Source organism: Lycorma delicatula, chromosome 12 (genome assembly GCF_047948215.1).
Source record: "Lycorma delicatula isolate Av1 chromosome 12, ASM4794821v1, whole genome shotgun sequence".
Classification (NCBI taxonomy): Eukaryota; Metazoa; Arthropoda; class Insecta; order Hemiptera; family Fulgoridae; genus Lycorma; species Lycorma delicatula.
In genome coordinates, this window is record NC_134466.1 from 69,297,782 (window position 1) to 69,318,410 (window position 20,629).

A 20,629-nucleotide genomic window follows, 5' to 3' on the forward strand; every position below is an offset into this window, starting at 1 on the left:
CGGCATAGATGAAGTCCTACGCAAGCACTATCGCGTGAAAATAAACAAGAACAAATCAAAAGTAATGAAATGTAGTAGAAATAACAAAGATGGACCGCTGAGATTGAAAATAGGAGGAGAAAAGATTATGGAGGTAGAAGAATTTTGTTATTTGGGAAGTAGAATTACTAAAGATGGACGAAGCAGGAGCGATATAAATTGCCGAATAGCAGAAGCGAAACGTGCCTTCAGTAAGAAATATAATTTGTTTACATCAAAAATTAATTTAAATGTCAGGAAAAGATTTTTGAAAGTGTATGTTTGGAGTGTCGCTTTATATGGAAGTGAAACTTGGACGATCGGAGTATCTGAGAAGAAAAGATTAGAAGCTTTTGAAATGCGGTGCTATAGGAGAATGTTAAAAATCAGACGGGTGGATAAAGTGACAAATGAAGAGGTATTGCGACAAATAGATGAAGAAAGAAGCATTTGGAAAAATATAGTTAAAAGAAGAGACAGACTTATAGGCCACATACTAAGACATCCTGGAATAGTCGCTTTAATATTGGAAGGACAGGTAGAAGAGAAAAATTGTGCAGGCAGGCTACGTTTGGAATATGTAAAACAAATTGTTAGGGATGTAGGATGTAGAGGGTATACTGAAATGAAACGACTAGCACTAGATAGGGAATCTTGGAGAGCTGCATCAAACCAGTCAAATGACTGAAGACAAAAAGAAAAATTAAATGAAACAAAATTTTCACTATTACAAAACAAAATGTTTGTTTTTATTAATAAAAAAAAAAACGTAAAGTTTTTATTAATAGGTCTGTAAATAAAGTAATGAGACTAGTTTGTTTTTTTGGCAGTCAAAGTGGCAACACTGTAAAGTTATTAGTAAACCTGTGGTTATATAAATAGCTGATTTATATTAGGTATTTATATTTTTAGTCTATTGTTGCCACGTGAGACGTAAACAAGCCTTTCGTGAAACGAATTTTTGTTGTGCGTTACAAAAATAAGTGATACTAATTATCAGCAACGTTGTGCGATCAAGTTTTGTGTTAAACTCGGAGAGAATGCTACTGAAACTTTATCAAAACTGAAAAGGGAGTATGGAGATGACGCTCTGTCATAAGCTCAAGTTTTTAAGTGGTTTAAAGCATTTTCAGATGGCCGGGAATCAGTTGCGGACGATCCACGCTCTGGAAAACCGTTAACGTCAAAAAGTGACAATATTGAGCGAATCAAAGACGTGATACGGTACAACCGGCGATTAACTGTCAGAATGATTGCAGAACAATTGAATCAGAACTGTACCACAGTCCATCAAATTTTGACAAACGAATTGAACATGAAAAATGTTAGTGCGAAATTGGTTCCAAAAAACCTCACTGTTGAACAAAAAAACAACAGGGTGGAAGTGTACCTCGAACGAATTGAAACTGATCCTGATTTTTAAAAAAAATGTTATTACCGGTGATAAATCTTGGATTTTGAGCACAACCCAGAAACAAAACGCCAGAGCAAGGAGTGGCACACTTCAAACTCACCACGTCCCAAAAAAGTAAAAACGAGTAAATCAAAAATCAAAACCTCGTTTTAATTTGTTTTTTCGACAGTAATGGCATTATCTATAAGGAGTTTTTGGCTACATGGCAGACTGTAAATCAATATGTTTGCCGACAAATTCTTGAAAGACTTCGGAAAAGAGTTGCTCGCGTGAGACCAGCCATCAAAGACAACTGGATGCTGCATCATGACAATGCATTTTGTCACAGTACACTCTCAAATAATGAGTTTTTTGCAAAGAAAAACATTCCTGTGATTTCCTCAACCACCTTATTCACCTGACTTGAGTCCCTACGACTTTTTCCTGTTCCCAACTTTAAAAAAAAAACACCTCAAAGGACACCATTTTGGAACAGTAGAAAACATAAAAAAGAATGTAACCGACCAGCTGAAGGATATTCCGGTTTTTGAGTTCCTACACTGCTATGAAGAGTGGGAAAACCGTTTGAAGCGTTGGGTGGCTTCCTAAGGGAAATATTTCGAAGGTGATAGAGTCCATGTATGATTGGACTGTGAATAAAAAAGGTTTTCTAAACTAGTCTCATTACTTTATTTACAGACCTCGTATGTAATAGGTCAACATTAGAAAAAAATATTTTATAAAAATAAGTACAAACACGAAGAAAAAAGCAATTCGTACACAATAAACTGCTGAAAATATCGTCTGCCATAGTGTGTGTGTGTGTATAGCTAAAATAATTAAATCTGTCATAAAAGAATTTCAATTAAACTGTCGATATCTCTAAAGCAGTTAACTTGATTCAATAAATTAAATACTGTAATAAAATTCACTTTGTTGTTGTTTAACCAGTGACTCAAATATTATTACACGAAAAGACTACGCGTAAAATACAAATTCTCTATAAAAGGTTTACCGTTTATCCGAGTAATTATTTAAAACAAAAATCTACTACTAAAAAAAATGAACTTAAAATATTAGTAAAAAAATTATTTAAATCGATTCACCATTCTCCAGCTTTTTACCGAAATCATTGCGAACGTAATACACACCAAAGATTTAATTGTAAAGAGTTACCGATAAAAAAATTCATATCTTCGACTGTTTAAACAATTCTCAGTTTTTAATGCTATAAATTGTAGTTACACATTAAATATGATTTTATATTCAGAGTAGTGAAAAGAATAATCTCATACAACTAGCAAATAGTATCAGAATTAAAGTAGTTTTACTTGACACTTATCAATTACTTGTAGCGTCATTAATTAAAGAAAAATGTACGTATAAATTTTTTTACAAGTAATAATCAGAACATCAGATTTTTTTTTACAGCTCTATTCTATTACGGATTGTTTAAGGTCAAGTGGTTGACTAGCCGTTTACGGTATCCATACAATCTCTCTCGGGTTATAAAAGCTACGTCTATTATTTAAAAAGAAATTGTTACTATTTAATCGAGAAAATTTATTATTTATTTATAGGGAAAAATCAGATGTTTTCCGTTTACTAGAGAATATTTGTAAAATTATAATCTTTCTGTGACCAGTAAGATGGATTTCCCACATCCATGAACTGTTCTCGGGTTACAGCTGTTCAATAAATAATGTTATGGTTTATTTTACCAAAATTTTCATAGATGTAATTTTTCGTATATTTTCATTTTATTTCTTCGTTCGTTCAAAACCGCAGTAAAATCTATATTCTTGTTCAGTTCAATATGCCTCCTGTAATTATTTACTCATTCGTTATTAGCTTCTTCACAGATGACTAAATAGTATCTATATCTAAAATTAATTATTTAAAAGCAATTTATTTTTTAAGTACTTACCGATTATCTTCTAGGCGCTTATAGACGAGATCTGTTTGCCACTCTCTTCTACGTGAGTGTTTTTACTTCCTTGTTCGTACAAGGAAGTAAAAGTAATCGCGAAAAATTTCGCTTTTAAGATTTCAACGGAAATATCCATTTTGAACATCCCTGAATCCATTTTGATTAGTTTCCTCGTGACAACTATACGTATGTATCTCGCATAAATCAAAAACGTTTAGCCGTAGAATGTTGTAATCTTGAATTTAGGACTGTTGTAACATCTAGTTGTGCACCTTCCCTTTTCATTGCAATCTACTAACCAAAATAGCCCAAAATCCCAAAATAATTTGGATTTTGGACTTTTTCTTGATTGCAGTAAGAAACCCTCATTGAAAACTTTTCAACGATATATCATAAGTGGTACTTATTTTCAATCGTTCCTGAGTTATAGTCAAATAAAACTTTTATTATTTATGAAATATTTGGATCTAACAAGAGAAGGCACATCGGTACGAATCAGTCTTCACCTCCCTTTTTTTAATTTAAATATATTGATTTATTAATAATTATTCACCCATAATTATAAAAAAAAACTTTTGCAATAAATTAATAATTCAATAATAATAATAATAACAATTTTTTAAAAAAATGGAAAAAGCCGAGTTATTAACGAAATAAAATGTTTTCAATTGTTAAAAATGTGTATATATAATGTATATATAATATAGTAATGAAATGTAGTAGAAATAACAAAGATGGACCGCTGAATGTGAAAATAGGAGGAGAAAAGATTATGGAGATAGAAGAATTTTGTTATTTGGGAAGTAGAATTACTAAAGATGGACGAAGGAGGAGCGATATAAAATGCCGAATAGCACAAGCGAAACGAGCCTTCAGTAAGAAATATAATTTGTTTACATCAAAAATTAATTTAAATGTCAGGAAAGAATTTTTGAAAGTATATGTTTGGAGTGTCGCTTTATATGGAAGTAAAACTTGGACGATCGGAGTATCTGAGAAGAAAAGATTATAAGCTTTTGAAATGCGGTGCTATAGGAGAATGTTAAAAATCAGATGGATGGATAAAGTGACAAATGAAGAGGTATTGCGACAAATAGATGAAGAAAGAAGCATTTGGAAAAATATAGTTAAAAGAAGAGACAGACTTATAGGCCACATACTAAGGCATCCTGGAATAGTCGCTTTAATATTGGAAGGACAGGTAGAAGGAAGTAATTGTGTAGGCAGGCCACATTTGGAAAATGTAAAACAAATTTTTAGGGATGTAGGATATAGAGGGTATACTGAAATGAAACGACTAGCACTAGATAGGGAATCTTGGAGAGCTGCATCAAACCAGTCAAATGACTGAAGACAAAAAAAAAAACCGAATTAAAAACAACTATCTATCGATTAAAATTTACCCTTTATTTGGCGTTGGTGCCGATTTAAAAGTCAAAATTTTAATAAGAATTGTGAAACTTTATTTTTTAATTGTTAATCCGTTTTTCTAATCGTGGTTGTATTACCTATTTTAGAATTAATTAGAATTTTTATTAGGTATATGTCTAATACTAAAAAATACTCTTCTAGGTAGATATATATATATATATATATATACATATAGAGAAAGAGAGAGAGAGAGAGAAATGAGGGAAAAAGACTACTAACAAGGATAAGATTATCTATAATGAGAAGGATTGTATAAGATATTTTTATTTTATGATTAAACATCTAATTTAATACAAAATGTTAAGTCAAAACTGGTTTTTAATTTTTTTTTCCCGTCCAGGTAGCGCTATAGCAGACCTATAACTCTAGAAGGGAAAGTATTGTAATCGTACAATGAATTGTACGATTACAATTCATAATTACAATCATTCGGGATTACAATTCATTCGGTTCATGGCACACCTAAAGAACCCAAAAAACCGGATGGAAATTTTCTAGACGTTAATATTCGTACGTACGCGTGTGTATGTTCGGTGTTGGCCTGTAAATCATCTTATATCTCCGGAACTGTTGGATCGACATTGACCAAACTTGATCAAATTATACCTATATATGAGTCTTTGATGCCGTTAAATTTTCAACTTAAATGATCAAGGTTGTAGAACAAGGTACAACCAGTGTCTCGAGATTTCACCTAATTTCTTAGGTACATTTGTTAACAATTAAAAAATTGCAAAAAAAGTTTTTGAAAAATAGCACTTCCCATCCCAAAACATGCTGTAAACTTTGAAGTTTTTGTGATCGCTATAATGGTTGTTTTTCATTGTTGTTTCAACTGTTGACGTCTAATTACGCATATAAATTAATCTTTACTGCATCGGGAGTCCCAAACTCCACGGAGCGGCCCGACCCCGACCAATAGTCATACTTTTTTTTTATCGCTTTTCTTCTTTCCTTTTTATTTCCTTGTAAGAAGTAAAGGAAGTATTGTGATCGCGAAAAATCTCTGTTTTCAGATTTCAACGGAAATATCTATTTCGGCCATCTCTGAATCCATTTTGACTAGTTTCGGCGTGACGTCTGTATGTATCTCGCATAACTCAAAAACGATCAGCCGTAGTACGTTCAAATTTTGGATTTAGAACTGTTATAAGATCTAGTTATGTAACTCCCTTTTTGATTGTAATCGACTGAAACAAAACTGTCCAAAAAAGCCCAAAATCAAAAACAATTTGGATTTTGGCTTTTTCTTTACTGGAGTAATAAGCCCTCATCGAGAGCTTTTCAACGATATATCATAAGTGGTACTTATATTCATCGGTTCCAGAGTTGTAGCCAAATATAATTTTAATTAATGAAATACTTGAATCTTACAAGGTAAAGACACATCGGTTCGAATCCTTCTTCATCTCCTTTTTTTAACTCCTATTTTTAATTTAATTTATTAATAATTATTAACCCGTGATTGTAAAAAAGTTTTACAATATTAAATAATACAATAATAACAATAAAAAAAAGAAAAACATCAGAAGTTACTAGTGAAATTAAGCTTTACGTACTTTTAAAAATGTGTATGTGTAATAGATTTGGTGAAACATCTGATTATTTAATATTAATTGAATATTATAATTTACAATAATATTTTTTTGGAATTTTTTATTTAATTTTATTTAATTATTCTGGAATTTCTGTTTAATTTTATCTACATTAAAGTTAACTACCGATTGACTGAAAAATAGATCAGTGCTGTTTTTCTGAACAACATTGAGACATACATGCTCATTCTTTAATAAATTGCAAAAAAAATCTTAACTTTTCGTTCATTACTCCTCAGATATTGTCGGACAATATTCTCCCTAAGTCGGAATTTATCATCATTTCGTTAATTTGTTTTTTCTTGCCAAACATTTAATATCTCTTTGATTTGATCTAATTCTTCTTACCTTATTTTATGTACACGTTCGCTAGTTTTCAAATTTTCTCTCTCTATATTCATCATCCTCTCTTAATCTTTTTATTCTTTCCTTGGTTTTAACGTTTTCTTCGACTTTGTATTCATCATCTTATTTTAATCTTTCTAAATCACTATATGAAGCTTACCCGATCTTTAACAAATTGCAAAAAATTCTTATCTTTTAGTTCATTACTCCTCTGATTTTGCCGGACAATATTCTCCCTAAGTCGAAATTTATCATCATTTCGTTTATTTGCTTTTTGTTGCCAATCATTTAATCGCTCTTTGGTTTAATATAATTCTACTGATCTTAATTTGTGTACACGTTCTCCAGTTTTCAATTTTTCTCTTACTTTATATTCATCATCTTCTATCAATCTTTTTATTCTTTCCTTGGTTTAACGTTTTATTTCTTTCTCTTTATTTTTATCATCTTATCTTAATTTTAAACGGACCTTTACTCTATTCTAATATTTCTGGTAAGATTGTTGAATTAATAATTTTATAAATATTTGTTAAAAACTAATTTTTTTAGCAATTGTTTAACTGTACACTTTATTAAGTAATTGGAGGATCGTATCTCACTTTCAAATGAAATAAGTTTAAATGAAGTGCAGCAAAATATGTGTATATGTAATTTAATTGGAGCACAAGGAAATCATATAGCGTCCACATCAGGTTTTTGTTTATTGTAATCAAGACTTTTTTATGAATTTGAACTTTTGACCCCCACTATGATGTTCGCACAATAAATATTATACATGGTCAGGTGAGTTATCAATTTATACATTTTCAAGGGCGGTGAAAACGATTTTAATATTTTAAGTTGTTGAAATAGAAGTCTTTTATTTTAGTAATGACAGATTTGAAATTTGCTGTTTCAACCTCAATCCAATATTATTATCTTGTAATTACAATGTGCGATTTTTTCAATACGTCATTAATATATTAATTATAATTTATTTATAAATAGCTGCGTGACTGGAGCGTCCTACAACTATTTTCAGCTTTTTTTGCCATTTTATTTATGTATTATTACATAAAAACCCAGTTCTAAACGCAATGATGCCCAAAAAAAATCTATTCTTTTTGTAGATCATCTAATGTTTTATTTTAAAAATAAGTTTTAAGTTATTCAGAAAATATTTATTACAGATTTACTAGAAAACTTGTTCGATAATATGAAATAAAATTACAATAAAAAATTTAACTTGATTGGTTATATGTAACAAAAAATTAAACATTTTACGCAATAAGAGAAAGTAAAAAAGCAAGCAGCACCTAACTGAGATTTTCTAGACCGGTATTATTTCACGATTACTAAACAAATTTTTTTTTAACGAATTAAACAAATTTAAAAAAAAAACCTGCATTAAAAACTAAAAATTAAACTCTTGTTTCAATCTTTGTTTAAATTCTCTACTTTTACAAGTTTGTCTTATTAAAAATAAACATATAAACTGAAGAACAAAAATAAATTACCAACACTTTATTAACCCATTAATTAGGCGCCGACTTTAAAAATTGAAAATTTAAAGCATTTTTTTCTTAAGCGTAGTTTTTATAAAGATTTTATTATAAAAAAATTATTTGAAATTTGGACAGGTTTACACAGAAAACCTGACCCTGAGAAGAAAGCCCCCAGAGAGAAAAAAAAACGTGAAACCTGCGTCATGATAAAAATTAGAAAAAGAATGGAAAAAAAACGAAATAATTAAACTTCTTTCTTTTTCCTGTTTAGCCTCCGATAACTACTACCGTTTTAAGATAATACTTCAGAGGATGAATAAGGATGATATGTATGAGTGTAAATGAAGTGTAGTCTTGTACATTCTCAATTCGACCATCCCTGAGATGTGTGGTTAATTGAAAACCCAACCGCCAAAGAACACCGGTATCCACGATCTAGTATTCAAGTCCGTGTAAAAATAGCTGGCTTTACTAGGACTTGAACGCTGGAACTCTCGACTTCGAAATCAGCTGATTTGGGAAGACGCGTTCACCACTAGACCAACCCGGTGGGTTGAAAAAATTAAACTACTAGAGCGTAATGTAACTCTCTCTGGAATACTAATACAGCATTATTTTTTTTTTAGACTTTCCTGTGAAAATATTTTGATTATCAGAATTTATTATCGTGCTACAATATTACAATACTTAATTGAAATTATTAAATTAAATAAATGTTTACGTCTATCCTATTCTTAATGTAAGCATCGAAAATCGTTTAACTCGGGTACAATAAGGAATCCCCCCCGTGGGCCGATGAGATGAGAATGATATGTACGAGATGTGAGATGTAAATAAGGCGTGCTTTCGTATAGATTTAGACCGACCGTTCCTGAGATGTGTGGTTAATTTAACCCCCGACCAGCACATATACCGGTCTAGTATTCAAATCCGAATTAAAGTAACTTAACTTTATTAAGATTTAAACTTCAGAATCTTCGATTTGAAAATCAGTTGAACAGCTGATTTGCGAAGACGATTTTAACGTTAAGAAAGAGTTCTTCCTTTTACGTTAATTGGATAAATTTTACAATAAGACTTCCGGAATTTAATTTAAAGTAATAAAATAAAAGTCATGAAATCGTCCTTTACTTTTAAAAAAGTAACGTTTACATAAGAAAAATTACATCCGGGTTGAATTCACAACCTCATTTTTTTAACGAAGTCAATTAACAATATTTTTAATTTTTTCTTTTACATTTAAACCGTCACGTTAATCTAAAAGAAAAAAAGCGTGAAAATTAATAATTAATTTTCTCTCGACAGCGTTCATAGTTTATTTACGACTAATTTTTCTCAGTTTTATTAAATAAACAGAAGCAGTTCGTTGGCTTATTTATTTTTAAAACTAAAATTTATTAAAAAGATGTTTTATTACATTTTATCTTTTTTTAAATGTATTCGCGCACACATTAATGTTACTAATTAAAAATAAATAAATAAATAAAAGATCAAGCAGTTACTTACAATATTCTGCGATATATTATTTAGAAAAACCGATAATGATTTGTTATTTAATGAACACACGCGCTGGCCAGATACGAACGAAGCGTTCGGCCTTCAGCACACGAATGTTTCGGTTGACGCAGGTTGCAGATTTTGTTGTAAAGCCGGTTGCTGCCAAGTCATGTAGCTTGTTATCGTTAGTTATTCTCCCTCTTACGTATAATGAAGTAAAATGAGTTTAAAGAGAGGTTTTATATTTTAGCTCGCCTACCTTGGTTGTACGTGAAACCAACCGGTTTATTAACTACTGTAATTTTTGCTTGACATATCCTAACCTAACTGTCGACTTATTAATACTTTCCGTATTATCACTATATAACATGGGCGTTACAAATAAATTTATAGGTATAAAATATGTATTTTGTTGAATTTTTATTTATCTTTAAAGCAAGTGAACTTTAAATTATTATTATTATTAATCTTGTAAAAAAAATGCAATTTTTTATATAATGTAGGTTAATTTATTTAAAATTTTCTATTTTACATGTTTTTAATTTGTTTCATTTTTATTTTAATTATTTTTTCCCATAAATTTGCTTATAAAGTGCCCATTTTTTTTTTTTTTTTTTTTTTGAGCGAACAATTTAATGGACTAATCATTATCACTGTAAGCTACTACTAATTGTATTGATTTTATGCTGATCTCGTAATTGATAACGATTTCTTAGCTATCTAAAATAATTACCAAAGAATAAGGTAAATTTGGTTATTTAATTATACATAATTACTGGTTAATTCGATTAATCGCCCGTAACATATATAATTTGTATATTTAACGTTAATCAATCGAGGTTAGCGAACGAAGCGAGCTTAGCTTATGTTAGGTTAGGTTATGTTGATATAAGTACGATTCGTATTTAACCCACCGGCTTGGTCTAGTGATAAACGCCTCTTCCCAAATCAGCTGATTTGGAAGTCGAGAGTTCCAGCGTTCAGGTCCTAGTAAAGTCAGTTATTTTTACACAGATTTGAATACTAGATCGTGGATACCGGTTTTCTTTGGTGATCGGGTTTCAATTAACCACACATCTCAGGAATGGTCGAACTGAGACTGTACAAGACTACACTTCATTTACACTCATACATATCATCCTCATTCATCCTCTGAAGTATTATCTCAAAGGTAATTACCGGAAACTAAACAGGAAAAAGTACATTATCAGAACAATTAAGTGGTATAAGATATTTTCAGAATAGTTAATTGGTAAGCCAGTCGTCAGCCTATGTGTACAGCAATACGCCGTACGGTACACCCCAACAACTTCATATGTGAATGCCGCATAACAGATACATTCCTCAATGATGGGGTTGGTGTGCGGTTAAAGAATGGAATTCTCCCGATATTTAACCGGTTGGTCTAAAACTCTGATCAGAGGTGCGTAACAAAATAAATAATTAAGTATTATAAAATAAAATAAGTGAATATGTTTATATTTCATATATTATTTTAATAATACCGCGAAATATTAAATTAATTATACGAATAAATGAAATAAATCGCGACTCAAAATGAGTAAATGGATCATTTAAAAGCTCACATACGTTATTGTTTTTTCTGTAAAAGATTTATTTCACCTTCCCGGCTGTAAGTGACACTGCACAGTTAAACGGCATTCTGTGTAACGGGGAAGGACGCTAATCCTGTCAAATTTTTCATGTTCGGGTTTTTGTTGATCTTGACGTTTCGTAATGACCTCTAACAAAAAATCCTTGTACGACTATTAAATCACATATACACATTTTTTTAAATGAAAAGTACATAAAATTTTATATTTTAATTCTAATTTATTGTAAAAATATTTTTACAATCAGAGTTTAATAATTATTAATAAATCAAACATGAACTTTATTTGTACAATTAACATAATTACAATTGGTATACATTAACTGTAAATAATTAACTGTACATAATTTTGCGTATATGTTAATGATGAAATAAATAGTATATGATATGAATTAAATAGGACGATGAAGTGCATCGAACGAATACAGCAATAGAACTTTACTCGACGAGAGGAAGACCAAGGAAAAAATAAAATGATTAAGAGAGAATAATGAATATAAAGACAGAAAAAATTTGAAAACTAGAGAACGTGTACACAAATTAAAACCAGAAGAATTATATCAAACCAAAGAACGATTTAATGATTGACAACAAAGAAAAATAAACAAAATTGATGATAAACTCCCGACTTAGGGAGAATATTGTCCGACAATATCAGAGGTGTAATGAACTAAAAGATAAAGGTTTTTTGCAATTTATTAAAGATCGGGCATGCATATATGTTGTTCTTGTGAGGGTCTATTTTTCAGTCACTCTGTAGTTAACTTTAATGTAGATAAAATTAAACTAGAAAATCCAAAAGTAATACGATTCTAAATTATAATATTCAATTAATATTAAATCATCAGATGTTTCACCAAATCTATTACATATAAGTACATAAAGCTTAATTTCACTAGTAACGTCCGATTTTTTTTTTATTGCTATATTGAATTATTAATCATTGTAAACGTTTTTACAATCACGGGTTAATAATTATTAATAAAACAATTTATTTGAATTAAAAATAGAGATTAAAAAAAGGAGATGAAGTAGGAGATTCGAACCGATGTGTCTTTCTCTTGTAAGATCCAAATATTTCATTAATTAAAATTTTATTTGGCTATAACTCTGGAACCAGTGAAAATAAGTACCACTTTATAATATATCGTTGAAAATCTCTCAATTAGGGCTTATTACTGCAGTTCAGAAAAAGTCCAAAATCCAAATTTTTTTGATTTTGGGCTTTTTTGGACACTTTTGGTTCAGTCGATTGCAATCAAGAAGGGACAACTAGATCTTATAACAGTCCTAACTCAAAAATTTCAACATATTACGGCCAATCGTTTTTGAGTTATGCGAGATACGTACATAGATACATACATATGTATCTATGTATACGTACATAGATACATACATATGTATCTATGTATACGTACATAGATACATACATATGTATCTATGTATACGTACATAGATACATACATATGTACGTACAGACGGCACGGCGAAAGTAGTAAAAATGGATTCAGGTATGGTCAGAATGGTTATTTCCGTTGAAATGTGAAAACCGAGATTTTTCCTGATCACAATATTCCTTTACTTCGTACAAGGAAGTAAAAAATTCGATTTTAGTGCTGAAAAGTTCCAGAAGGATATATGTACTTCGGATTGTGTTTTTTTTTTTTATAACTCCAGACCGATTCGAATGAAATTTGACACGATGATTTCTGCATATGAAGCATTGATCCCGTTTAATTTTGTTCACGATCGGTCAAGGGGACGAGAGATAAGAACCTTATGGGTGCCGTACCTCAAAATTTTACTCACAGGAAAGGTAGATTTTTTCATATAATTTAATGCTCCTTATGTAGCTAAGATACTTTCAGACGATGCATATATTTTTATTCATACCCCCGTAAAGTTGTGAGGACAAAAACTCTACTTCTATTTCTTATCATTTCTGAACTCAAAATTACATCGAGTTAAGCAGAGACTGCATAACCGACTAAAAAAAGGACTAAAAAGGACTAAAAAAACCGACTAAAAGGACTAAAAAAAGGACTAACAGGTTAAAAAGCAAATTGCTGCTGCATAACTAATTAAAAATGGTACAATTTTATGTAGAACCTCCGACATCGATTAACATTCTTCGTAAGAAAATCAACGACCGTTAGGATCTCTTAAGTAAGAAACGTAACAAAAGTATTCGAAGGTATGCCGAAGCGAATCCGTGAAATTATTATAGCTAAGGGCGTGTACTTATTAATAATTTACCTCCTAAATATTAGTCTATTACAGTGCGTTCGGAAAATCGTTGTTCAGTACGCTTTAGAATTATGTGATGCATTCTGTCCTTTCGCCGTTAGATCGGTTGCCTTGCGGGTCGTTGGGCTTGGCTCAGTGATAAACCAAAACGCCAGTTGTTTAGTTCTGATTGAACGTGCTTCGTTTCGTATCGTGTTGTTTCGTCTATCGGAATATATAACTTAACGGTTCTTTTGGTAGAGGAACTCATTTTTCTCGTCGAAAACATCTTTCGTGAAGGTGACACATATACTGATTCAGTGAAATACAAGTTTTCTGAAAAGTTTCAAAATGCTCCTGTTTCTCACCGTAATGCGGTTCTAACGCTTATCGAAAAATTCCGGGCGATGACCTCTGTTGAAGTCGCCCATCAAAGAGAAAGACTACTTAAACTAAATTAACAGAAAAACTTTTCGATATTTCATATGCTATGGTGGAAGGTCCATCAAAGTCGATGCGTAAGTTAATACAGCAGCAATATATCGGACTTGCTACCGCATATAAAGCTGTAAGAAAAGAACTGAAACTTTTCCCCTACAATGTAATTTGTAAATTGATTCTGTGCGTGATGATTCTCACATCTGGACGACGTATTTCCCATCCGAATGGAAAGTGTCGCAAAAAACGATTGTTCCAAATCAGGCAAACCTGTGCATGCTGTATCATCATACAGATCTAACAGCCTACTCTCCAAGAACTTTGAGAGACTCTTTATCGGATGAATTAAGCCTATTTTAGTAAAAGAAATCATCTTGATCACCAGTTGGTCTTCTGAAGTGGTCACTCCACCGTTGAGCACTCAATTGTTGATATCATCAACAGTTTTTCACAAAGGAAGGAATACTGTTCAGCAGTTTTTTGGATATCCAACAGGCTTTCAATTAGGTCTGGCTTCCTGGTCTGCTGTACAAACTTAAGGTAAGCCTGCCTTATTTTTCTTAAGGTAAGCCTGCCTTAATTTTTAACATATTATTTGATATTAAGTAACTACCGGGATAGACGGTTTTAGATTCCAGATTAGGGATACCGCAGGGTTCAGTCTTCGGGCCAGTTTTGTACTCAATCTGAACCTTACCACTGATTGCACTAAGGTCAGCTGACCTTAGCACAGAGTTTACTGAATTATGTTTTTCAAGGTTTTGTCTTTTTTTTCTATATGTGTCCAACCAGAGTTAATTGAATATGCCTTCTTTGTGTCTCATAAATGTCTTGTGACAATTTGTTATACACAATTGCTTGCTCTGTTTTGTTAATCATTTAACTTTATTGTTATGTTACGTTATCCTTTTAACTTTGTTGTTATGTAAAGTTAATTATTGAATTATGTGTACTTTGTTATATTTTTATTTGTTTTTATACTTTAATAGCCTCAGATTAATAGTAGAAGGAAGATTAAAGAAAAACAAACCAACATACTTGGCGTTTATAGACCTAGAAAAGGCATTCGATAACGTAGACTGGAATAAAATGTTCAGCATTTAAAAAAATTAGGGTTCAAATACAGAGATAGAAGAACAATTGCTAACAAGTACAGGTACCAAACAGCAACAGTAACAATTGAAGAACATAAGAAAGAAGCCGTAATAAGAAAGGGAGTCCGACAAGGATGTTCCCTATCCACGTTACTTTTTAATCTTTACATGGAACTAGCAGTTAATGATGTTAAAGAACAATTTAGATTCGGAGTAACAGTACAAGGTGAAAAGATAAAAATGCTATGATTTGCTGATGATATAGTAATTCTAGCCGAGAGTAAAAAGGATTTAGAAGAAACAATGAATGGCATGGATGAAGTCCTACGCAAGAACTACCTCACGAAAATAAACAAGAACCAAACGAATCTAATAAAATATAGTAGAAATAATGTAAGATGGATCACTGAATATAAAAATAGGAAGAGAAAAGATTACGGAGGTAGAAGAATTTTTTTATTTGGGAAGTAGAATTACTAAATATGGACGAAGCAGGAGCGATATAAAATGCTGAATAGCACAAGCTAAACTAGCCTTCAGTAAGAAATATAATTTGTTTATATCAAAAATTAATTTAAATGTCAGGAAAAGATTTTTGAAAGTCTTAAAAGAAGAGATAGACTTATAGGCCACATACTAAGGCATCCTGGAATAGTCGCTTTAATATTGGAAGGACAGGTAGAAGGGAAAAATTGTGTAGGCAGGCCACGTTTGGAATATGTAAAACAAATTGTTAGGGATGTAGGATGTAGAAGGTATACTGAAATGAAACGACTAGCACTAGATAGGGAATCTTGGAGAGCTGCATCAAACCAGTCAAATGACTGAAGACAAAAAAAAAAAAGCTTTTTAAACTTTTATTGTACTGTTTTGGGAGATATCATTGGATGTCTCTCTTTCACATCATTATTACTCTGTACAATTTATTTATAGTTTCATTATTCAGGAAACTGATTGTAAATAAAGCAGTATAACAACAAAAAAGAAATCATCCATCGGCAGCTGACAGGGCACCAGCCAAAATAAACAGAATATAGTGGAGTAATTACTGTTGGAATTTCCCTCTTTCAAGTTATTTGTAAACATATAACACATTCATTCATTGTTCCAAAAGATAGATTTAGATATTAAATTATAAAAAAGAAATAATAATAATAATAATAATTAATCTTGAGATCAGGTTTCGTTTTGTTAAATATATGTTGTTTTTTTACTGATATAAACGAATTAGTTCATTCTACGAAGAATTGTAATTTTTTATTATATTTTTTCTTTTTTTTGTTAATTTTTAAACTTTTTATTGAATTTTTATGCTCAAGAGGAAATCTGCCTTATCTCAATATAAAATATACTTCCCTATAAGATACGCATACAAATCTACTTAATTATATTATAAATGAATTAACAATTTAAAAATAATTATGCATTTTTACAAAATAAATAAATGACCACTCAATCGTATTATTGCATTTACTATACTGTGTATTAAAATAAAAAAATAAATAAAATATGCAACTTTTTTTTGGGTGAAGTCCTTGAATAATCTACTAGATCAAACTTCTTATAAATCTGTCTTCCTTTAATTTCCTTTTCTTTTTATGTTTAATAAACAACAGCAGGTTTGTTGACTCAGATTTTTCATTAAAAATAATTTTTTTATAAATACAAACTACAAAAGATGTAATTTTATATTATGCATTTAAAACACTAAATGCAATTGTGATTTTAAGGTTAATTTGCATTTAACAATTCAAAACTGGTTTAATTAAGTAATAAGCTGTTTAATTGAATCATAAGGTTATCAAATAAATCATTTTAATGGTAATACTGTAGTGATTTTATCCTGAGTTGTTTCATTACTTTCAATTTCTTTTTAAATATATAAATTATACATTCCTAAATAACTTTGTATTGTTTGTTATGATTATAATTAAAATTTATTTTTTCCATCTACTAAACTATTAACAGCCGTTATTCAAATTTAATCTAACGATTTCTTTTATTTTATTTCTTATGTGTTCTTTCTCTTTCATGTATATGCCTAGAGCACTCTTATATGCACGCACGTACTGTTTAGAAAATTATTTAAAAAATCAGATAATTTAAATCTAATCTACTATTTAAGATCTATAACTTTAAACTAAATTAAAATTACCACTGCATAAGGTGTAAATGGCCTTATGCAGTGTAGAGCATGCGAAAACTAGTATCACAACCTTATTTATTATTTCCTTGTCGTTAAATGACAGTAATATATCCCAGAATATAATGTAAATGGCTGTGCATAGGACAGTACACGAGGAAATATCTTGTAATTTAATATAACAGATTCTTTGTTGATCAACGATGAGACAGCAGATAAACACAAATCTAATGAACATACTTTTAACTAATGTTCTAAATTTATGAAGCTAAGAAAGGTAAGCAGTAATTACCGTAGAAACTATTGTGATCTTAGCAGAAAAGATAATAGAAATTATTATTTTAATAACAACTTTTTCTTTTTTTCTTTTTCTTTCTTTCTTTTTCTTTTCCTGTTTAGCCTCCGGGAATAACCATTCAGATATACTTCAGAGGATGAGTGAGGATGATTTGTATGAGTGTAAATGAAGTGTATTCTTGTACAGTCTCAGTTCGATCATTCGTGAGATGTGTGGTTAATTGAAACCCAACCGCCAAAGAACACCGGTATCCACGATCTAGTATTCAAATCCGTGTAAAAATAACTGACTTTACTAGGACTTAAACTCTGGAATTCTCGACTTCCAAATCAGCTGATTTGGGAAGACGAGTTCACCACTAGACCAACCCGGCGAGTTAATAACAATAATTCTGAATAAACTTAACATACCCTGTTTTATATAGGGTATATAGTCTGTAAAGGCACTTCACATATGACAAAAATTAATTCGTAAAATACTTAAAGCCCATAAAGTAAAATGTGTCATGTGTAAATAATTTTAAAAAATGAATTAAAAAATCAAATGTAAGGATGTAATGGCCCCTTACATGTAATAACCATAAAAAATGTATATACTCACCCATCTATATGCAATCAATATTCCTGTTTCAAGCAGGAAGTACATCAGCAATTAAACAAACATTTCCTTCACCATTCTTGACAATTATTCTCAATTTTGAGATCTTTTATTAATTAATTTTTTTCTGCTTATCTTCATATCCATGACATTCCTTCAACATTTGTCTTCTGTAAAACTCTGCATGAGTTAGTTGTTCTTGCCCAGATAGTAAATATGAAGATGTAAAATTACTCTTACTCTTTACTGTGAAGTGTATCCAGTTCTCAAATGCGTTAGCACAATATGTTTCTTTTCAAAATTTTTTTACATTTAAATAGAGACTCTGATGACATTTTGTATTCGCTTTTTCCACTCACTTTGTTTGCCCTACTGTTTTATTATGGATGTTATAAGAGCTTTTACAACTCCTACTTTCAGAAGGGTAAAGTCTTCATCCTGGAGTGTGAGCATCTGTATCAGCAGTTTCATTACCAGGAGTGTGGTTGTGTTCAAGAATCCATGTAGAGAAACACTTTTGTCCTCTATGGTTGATAACTCATTGTATAGCAAGCTTGTATGATTGGTTATGTTGTGAAACAATTTTGGATGGCAGGAAGTGTGAGTCAATACAAATTATTGCTCTTTCTACTGTCTACTGCATACCATAGGTGTATGTATCTGCTCTGTATACACAAAACTGGAGTTTGGTTTATGGTAAACAAATTGAGATTTGGTTTTTAACAAATGAATACCATCTTGTATCTTAGAACTGTTCGTATAAAATTCCTGTCATTCAGTATATTCTGCTTTAATTAATTAAATTTACTTGTTATAATTCACGGGTGTACTATTCTTAATATATTTGTTCACATCAAACACGATCGGTGGAATAGATTATAGTGGTGTACCAAAAATAGAGAGTGGAAAATATTTGGGCAGGTTGAGTTATTTTTACCATATTTCAAAAGCTTGCAGGTTTGCAGTTTATGAACTGATACACAATCAAGTATAAAATTCTCAATGATTGTTAATTTTTTCATAAATTTTACAGTTTGGAAGGTCTGACACTATGCTTATGTAATGTAGGAAAAAGAGATCATATAAAAAATTTAAAGGCAGAACTTCTGACTCGCTACATAAACTTTTATGAGGACTTGTGTGAAAGGCTATAATTGTATAACTAATCCAAGCATTGTGGATTGTATTAAGTGGTTTTAAAACCTCTTCCACACTGATGAATTGATAAATGCTCCGTACTTTGACTAAATCAGTGATGATACAAAGACAGAAGTAATTTTGTTTTAGCATTCCATTTAATGTTAGATAGGCATTCTACGACATTTAAAACACATTCACAGTTATCCTAGTTGGTTAAACTTAAACTTTTCTCTGATGTTTGACTTTTATTCTGTTAATTGTCAGGGAGGCTGATGTAATTGTCGTAAACAGCAAAAACAGAACAACATGTCTTTGAACAACAGACAACAGCAGAACAACAGACTGTTCTGCTGTTTTTATTCAAATAAAAGGTCGCCAGATTGTCAACGTAAATAAATTTGCTTATATTCAGGGGTATCATGTTTAAAATTATATTTATAGTGATGGTAAATAGGATTCCGCTAAGAGAAAATCCCTAGGGAATTCCATTTCGTTTATCATCAATAATTACCCTCATGTTTTTTTTCAGACAAGATACTTGCAATCATCGAAGAAAGATTGGCTCACAGGCTCTACTTATACAACTACTTTAGTATCCCATGACTCCACGTCATGACAAGTGTTTTTATGAGATTAATACCGTGCTTTAAATTGCATTCTAAACTTCATTTTCATGATGTACCTTTTGATCTATGGTAGAGTGAAATTTCCTGTATCTTATCTTACGAGGAGGTACCAAATTCTTTCTTTCAAAATACCAAGCAAGATATAAAGAGATCATCCTTTCCCATATTTTCAATAGAATGTTTAAGGCAAATTGATCTGCAATTGTGAGCGTAACGTGGGTATTTACTCTCCTTCAGTAATAGTATTACTAGAGCCCTTTGTCAACATTTGAGATATGTTCCAAAAGTTTTAATGTTATAAACAGTGAGGATCGTACTGTTTTAATGTGCACGATAGATTCCTAATAAGTGTATATGGAGTTCCAATTAGACCAGGGGATGTGTCACCGGCTTTGGCCAGTGCCGCAGAACCGTAATTGAGTTACATTATTTAAAAGGAGCATTATACCTGTGCATTATATTAAAATTTAATTCTAATTCTTGCTCGGCTTTCATGCAGGTAAAAATATCATTGTAATTGTGAGATCTGCTTATTGATTTCAACTAATCAGTAAAAGTTTCTGAAATTCTTTGTTGTTTGATAACCACTGATGATTGGTGTTGTAGGGCCATTGATGATGTGCCATGTGCACCATGTCTTATATGTTTGCCCCGGGTACAAAGCTAAATGTACCAAAGTAGCTAGAAATCTTGCAAGGATCAATTCTGGTTTGATCTGCTAGTTAATTGGAAAACCGAAAGGGAATGGAACATAGTTGCTGG

General features: G+C 31.0%; 1 protein-coding gene across 2 annotated transcripts in view; it reads right to left on the minus strand.

Annotated features, from left to right (window-relative positions):
- The window catches only part of LOC142333419 (very long chain fatty acid elongase 7-like), a 115,040-nt gene extending 105,136 nt beyond the window's left edge, over window positions 1–9,904 (minus strand). For both annotated transcript variants that reach the window (XM_075380478.1, XM_075380481.1), the window contains exon 1: window positions 9,703–9,904. The gene's annotated coding sequence lies outside the window, so the exon portion shown is untranslated. The remainder of the gene's footprint in view (window positions 1–9,702) is intronic.
- Window positions 9,905–20,629: the final 10,725 nt, after the last annotated feature.